The sequence below is a fragment of the Marmota flaviventris genome, chromosome 3 (genome assembly GCF_047511675.1).
Source record: "Marmota flaviventris isolate mMarFla1 chromosome 3, mMarFla1.hap1, whole genome shotgun sequence".
Lineage (NCBI taxonomy): Eukaryota > Metazoa > Chordata > Mammalia > Rodentia > Sciuridae > Marmota > Marmota flaviventris.
The window spans coordinates 61386771-61394075 of NC_092500.1; the positions used below are offsets into that span (position 1 = coordinate 61386771).

General features: G+C 33.5%; 1 non-coding gene and 1 pseudogene across 1 annotated transcript; one reads left to right on the forward strand and one right to left on the reverse strand.

Annotated features, from left to right (window-relative positions):
• Positions 1-646: 646 nt before the first annotated feature.
• LOC114088762 (U6 spliceosomal RNA) lies at positions 647-751 on the forward strand. The gene has a single exon (XR_003582054.1). It is a non-coding gene; the product is annotated as a U6 spliceosomal RNA (small nuclear RNA).
• A 5614-nt stretch (positions 752-6365) lies between these two features.
• Positions 6366-7305, reverse strand: LOC114086419 (olfactory receptor 6C76-like; annotated as a pseudogene).

Consider the following 7305-nt stretch of genomic DNA (forward strand, 5'->3'; position numbering starts at 1 on the left):
AGGGCTCATGATTTCAGAGGTCTTATTCCATAGAAGGCCAGTTCTATTCCTCGGAACTCAAAGTGAGGTAGAATATTATGGTGTAAGAGTGTGGCAGATTGAACCAACTCTCATGGTAATCAGGAAGCAGAGGGAGTGTCTCCATGTGCCAGATACAAATGTATACCCCAGAGCCATGTCCCCAATTTGCCACTTTTTCCTACCACACCCCACCTGCCTCCAATTACCACTCAATTAAGCATATCACTGATTAATTCACTGATTAGATTAAGTCTATAGCTCAATCATTTCTCCTCCAAACCTTGCATTGTCTCACACATGAGCTTTTGGGGGACACCTCACATCCAAACCATAATAACATGCTTTATCCACATTTCTCATTTTCTCTTTTGCTTTTTTGCTTGAATGTCTTACAAAATGTCTTGTTTCATATCTCTGAGTTCTGTACAACAATAGGAAATTCATAAACAAAATAATCATAGTTTATAGTTTTTTGTTAGTATAATGTATAGTGGATTAAATTATCAATAATCAATTTGCTATTTTAAGAAAATCTCTATTAAATTGTAAGGTTGTTATCTATAGTTCAAAAACCATTGAAAATGTTTATTGGGAAGACTATATTATTAAAGAAAGATGGGTGGATGTTCACTTTGGCAGCACATATATTAAATTTTCAACAACACAGAGAAGTTTAATATAGCCCTTGTGAAAGGATGGCATATAAATTCATAAAATGTTTCATATTTTTTTAAGAAATCAAATGGAAGTAAATGATCATTTTTATAAAAACACTAAATATCAATGGTCTCAACTCTCCCATTAAATGACAGACAGGCAGATTGGGTTAAAACTGGCCTCAATCATATGTCATTCATAAGATATATGCCTTATAGGAAAAGACAGCCACAGCTTGCAATTGAAAGGGTGGAAAAAGATATGCCATGAAAAGGAGAATCAAAGTAAGCAAGAGTAACTACTCTCTTGTCCAAAAAAGCAGACATCAAGCTAAAATTAACCAGAAGAGTCAAGAAAGTTCTCTTTACATTGGTAAAGGGAACTATCCAATGGCGGAATATAACAATTTTAAATACTTATGCCCCAAACATAATTACATAAATAAAACTACTTAAAGACTCAGATATACTCTAATACAATAATACTAGGTGATTTTTAATATACCTCTCTCTAATAGATAGATTATCCAGACAAAAACTAAGGATGCTATAGACATTAAGAATGACATAAATAAAATGAATCTAACAGACATCTATAGACTATTTTATTCCCTCAACAATTGAGATTACTTTTTTCTAGGCTGTACATGGAATCTTCTCCAAAATAGAACATATTTAGGGGCACAAATCAAGTCTTATAAAATACAAAATGTAGAGATAATTCCTTGTACTCAACCTATCATAATAGGATGAATTTTAAATTGATAAAACAATAAAAAACAAGTCATTTTGACATGTGGTGATTGAATAATACCCTTCAGATGAGGAATGGGTCATATGAGAAATTTAAAAACACCAATTCTAAAACCCATAAACAACAGGAAATCATTAAATCAGAGATCAAATTAATGGAATTTAGAATAAAAATAATTCAAAACACCAATGCAACAAAAAGTTAATTCCTTGAAAAGATAAAGAAGATCAAACTTTAGCCAAACTAAGCAAAAGAAAGAAAAGACCCCAACCAAAAACACTAAAGATATATAAAAAAAAGGTACAGACATGGCTGAAATCCAAGGTATAAACAAGTATTTTGAGCTGAGCAAGGTAGTGCATTCTTTGAATCCCAGCAGCTATAGTGGCTGAGGCAGCAGGATTACACATCCAGAGCCAGCCTCAGCAATTTATCAAGGCCTTAAGCAACTCTGTGAGACCCTGTTTCTAAATAAAATACAAAAAAGGCTGGGGATGTGGCTCAGTGGTTAAATGTCCCTGAGTTCAATCCCTGTTACCAAAAAATAAAAGAAAAAGAAAAGGAAAAAGAAAAAAGAAAAAGAAACTATTTTGAAAACAAATTTTCAAATAAATGAGAAAATCTAGAGGATATAGACAATTTCTAGATAGATATGGCCTACCCAAATTGAAACAAGAGAATATAGAAAACCTAAACAGACCGGTTTCAAGGAATAATATTAAAGTAGTAATAAAAAGACTTTCAACAAACAAAAGCCTTGGATAAGATGAATTCTCAGCTGGGGTTTACCAGATCTTTAAAGAAGAAATAAATTCTAATATATTCAAATTATTTTGTGAAACACAAAGAGAAGGAATACTCCCAAATTCATTCATAAAGTTAGTATCACTCTGATACCAAATCCAGATAAAGACACATTAAGAGAAAAAAAAATACAGAAAAATATCACTGATTAATGTAGACCCTGGAGTCCTTAGTAAAATATCAGCAGTTCACATTTAAAAATACATTAAGAAGACTGTAGATGACGTTCTAGTTGGCTTCATCCAAGAGACGCAAGTTTGGAGAATATATATATATATATATATATATATATATATATATATATACACACACACATATATATACATACATACATATATACATACTTACATATATATGTATATATATATATATATGTATCAGTAAATACAATTCATAACAGAAATAGAAATAAAAATGAAAACCACATGATCATCTAAATAGATACATAAAAAAGATCTTGACACAACTTAGCATTGGTTTCCATTAGGGGTTGTGACTCAGAGGTAGAGTGCCTGTCTAGCATGCATGAGGCACTGGGTTTGACCACATAAAAATAAAATGAAAGTATTGTGTCCACCTACAACTAAAAAATAAATGTTTAAAAAAAACTGAAAAAGTTTGGATAGAAGATACTTACCTCATCATCATAAAGCACATGTATGACAAACCTAAAGCAAACATCATAAAGAATGAGGAAAATCTGAAAGCATTTCCTCTAAAATCAAGAACAGCATAAAGGTATCCAGTCTCACCAAACCAATAAACATAGTTCTAGAAATTTTGGCCAGAGCAATCATTTAAGAAAAGGAAATTAAAGGGATACAAATAGGGGAAAAATCAAATTATCTTTATTTGCAAATGATATGGTCCTATACATATACAGAAACTTCACCAGGATTCTTCTAGGGCTGATAAAGTAGCAGCAAAGTAGCAGGATACAAGATCAGAATCCAAAAGTCAATAGCTTTCCTATACTTCACTAATATACTAATGAATCTGCTGAGAAACAAATCAGGAAAACAATTCCATTCACAATACCCTAAACAAACAAACAAAAACAAATACCCAAACAAAAAATACTGAAAATAAATTTAACCAAAGAAGCAATGAAGACTGTGGGTCACTGAAGAAAGAAATTGAAGAGGGCATTAGAAGATGGAAAAGCCTCCCCTGTTCTTGGATAGACAGAATTAATGTTGTGAAAATGGCCATAGTACCAAAAGTAATACAGAGATCTAATGCAATTCCCATGAAAATACCAATGACATTTTTAATGGAACTTGAAAAACACAGTTCTAAAACTTATATGGAAGAATAAGTGACCCTGAAGAGCCAAAGTAATCCTGACCAGTAAGAACAAGGCTGGTGTCATCACAGTACTGAGTCTCTATTCTACTGAAGAGAAATAGTACCAAAAACTGCATGACACTGACATCAAAACAGACATGAAGACCAATGGAGTAAAATATAAACACAGAGACAATAATACACAGATACAGAGAAGCACCAAAAACATACATTGGAGGAAAGACAACCTTTTACAGAAATGGTGCTGGGAAAACTGGATATCTGTATTAGAAGAATGAAACCCGATCCTGCTCTCTCGCCCTGCTTAAAAGTCAACTCAAAATGGACCAAGGATATACAAAATAGAGGAAGAACTTTGCAAGTCTTAGAATAAAATGTATGGTTAACATGCAAACATATACATTCAGACACTGACTTCCTTAATAAGATCCCAAAGCTCAATAAAACCAACAATTAATAAGTGGGATGAAATCAAATTTTAAAACTTCTGCACAGAAAAGGAAACAATTAAGAGTGTGAAAGGGTAGCCTATAGAATGGGGGAGAATCAATGACAGCTATTCTTCTGACAAAGAATTAATATCCAAAATATATGAAGAAAAAAACACAGAAAAAAATACCTACTCAGAAAATGCACAAATAAACTCAACAGACATTTCTAAAAAGAAAAAGATGCAAATGGACAACAAATACATGAAGAAATGTTCAACATCATTAGCATCATGCAAATCAAAAGTACACTGAGATTTAATCTCACTCTGGGTAGAATTGCAAGCTTCAATAACATAAATAATAATAAATGCTAAGGAGGATGTAGACAATAAGGTACACTTATACAGAGTTTGTGGCATTGCACGTTAATTCAGTTAATTCAGACTCTTTGGAAAGCAGTATGGAGATTTCTCAGAAGATTAGAAATAGACTCATCATATGACCTAGCTGTTCCAATCCTTGGCATTTATGGAAAATACCTAAAATAAGCATATTTTAGTGATAATTGCATTCCAATGTTTATAGCAGCACAGTTCATAATCATCAAGTGGTGGAAACAGCTCAGGTATCTCCTAACAGATGGAGGGATAAAGAAAATGTGATACATATACAATGGGGTTCTACTCAGACATAGAGAAGTCTTGAGTTATGTCATTTACTGATAAATGGACAGAATTGAAATCATCATGCTATTATGTTAAATAAGCCAGACTCAAAGTCAAAAGTGTAATGATTTCTTTCATATGTGAATGGAAGAGAGAAATAAAGAATAAGAAAAGTGGTGGGGGTGAGAACAGTTGAATAGAGAAAGTGAATTGAGAAGAAGGAAGGAGGGGTGGGGAAGAGGGGAAACTGTGTAATGAAACTGACCAAATTGTGCTGAGTACATGTATGAATACATCACAATGAATTCCAGTTTTATGAATTACTATTTTTCACCAATTAAAAAAGCAAAGACACTTGGGAAACACATGCCTCTAATCCCATCAAATGGGGAGGCTGATGCAGGAGGAGTGCGAGTTCAAAGTTAGCATCAGCAATTTAGAGAGAGCCTAAGCAATTTAGACCTTGTCTCAAAATAAAGAATAAAAAGGGCTGAGAATGTAGCTCAGTGACAAAGTCCTCCTGGGTTCAATAATCTGTATGAAAACAAACAATAAAACAAAAATAAAACCAATGTAACAACAATAAAAGAATAAAAATAGAAAAAAGACCAATAGAGTAAAGAAAGGGAGTCAATATTAGGTACTAAAGTCAAGCAATGAAAAAAAATTATGTCTGAACTTTTTTCTTATTAGAAACTAGTTGTTAAACAATTACCAGAACATTATTTTCCTCTTTCCAAATGCATTGAAGGAGCTGGACTTTACTGTTATAGAAGTGTGTGCATATTTTAAATAATCTTAACCCCCCACACACTCCTAAGTCTCCAAAGACACCCATATATTTTAAAAGAGTAAAATCACACAAAACTGGAAAAATAATTCAGTATATGATGAGCGTACCAGATATTTTGAAAACAAGGTGAGAGAAAGGGCATATTTGGTACATATAAACTGCCAAAAAAATAGACAAAGAGGGTATTGCATCCAGTGAAACTGAAAGCAAGACAGGATCTTTCCAAAGAAGTCTAAGATGAAGTCAAGGCTCAATGTTAGCAAATTAAAAGAAAAAAAATGAGTGATGAACCAATCATCAGAAAAGCTTGTTAAAAATGCTTAATGTTGAGATAGCAGGGGTCTTCCAGAAATACCAAGATAATCCTTTAATAATCTTGAAATGAAAGTCAAAAAACATGAAGCAACATGCATTATGACAATGAACGATAAAATGCATCATGAAGATATAACACCTATGTATTGATACCTTAGGAACAATATTTATGATGGAAAAACAATAGAAGACACAAGGAGAAATATAAACGTGCACAAAGACACTACCTCACATACACACAAAAAAAACAACTGCTTACTTAAATACTTACGCACTTGGAAAAATAATTTTCAAGGTTGCTTGAAATAACATTTATTTTGCTTTGGCTTGGTACTCACAAAGAAAGTTCTTCAAGGACACTTAAATCAAAATTCTAGCACTAATACTAAATATCATTCTCTCATTCTCATTTTTGTGACATTAACACATGCTGAGGATTTTCAGCACACATTAATGTAAAATGGTGGCTGTGCCAATGAAGATCAAAATGAGAAACCTGATGCACAAAACATTCTGGAAAAAGAGGTTGATTTTGGAAGACAATGGACAAATGGAAGAATACTAGTACTGCATTAGATATCAGGTTCTATTTATATTCAGGCACCACATTTTTTATCATTAAAATTTACTTGACCAGCATTTTTTGAGAAAGTTCTTAAAAGACTGTTTTACTTGCTGGTTCCTTAAGGAATAAATAAAAGGATTTAACATTGGGGCAACAGAGGTATTGAGCATAGCTATGCCCTTGGTCAATGCTTCTCCTTCTTTGGCTGAAGTTTTGACATACATGAAAATGCAACTTCCATAAGAAATGGAGACAACAATCATGTGTGAGGAGCAAGTGGAAAAGGCCTTTTTCCTTTGCTCAGGAGAGGGGATCCTCAGAATTGTCTTAATGATGAACACATAGGACAGAATCACTAATGTTAAGTTTGTAATGAGAGTTAATATGGCCAGGATAAATGCCAAAAGCTCTAGTAAGGACGTGTCTGTGCAGGAGATCAGGAGCATAGGAGAAGAGTCACAGGTGAAGTGGTCAATGATGTTGGAGTCACAGAAATCCAATTGTAGTCCCATGATCAAAGGTGGAAAGATGATGAGGAAGCCGGCCAGCCAAGAAACAAGGACAAGCAGGGTGCAGATCCTGCTGTTCATTATTGTTGTGTAATGCAGAGGCTTGCAGATAGCCAGCCACATAACGGTCATAGAACATGGCAGTCAAAAGGAAAAATTCTGTTGAGCCAAGCAATATAAAGAAAAACACCTGGGCCATGCAAGAATTGTAGGAAATGGTCTTATCCCCTGTTGTTATGCTGACCAGGTATCTAGGAATAAAAACTGTAGTGAATGAGATTTCTAGGAAAGAGAAATTCCTGAGGAAGAAATACATGGGTGTTTTCAGGTGCAAGTCTACCAGAGTGAGGGTGATAATTGTTAAGTTTCCAGTAATGCTTAGTATGTAGGTGAAAAGTAGAAAGAGAAAAATGAAAATATTGAGCTTTGGGTCATCTGTTAATCCCAGAAGAATGAACTCAGTTGCAGATGTATGATTTTTCAT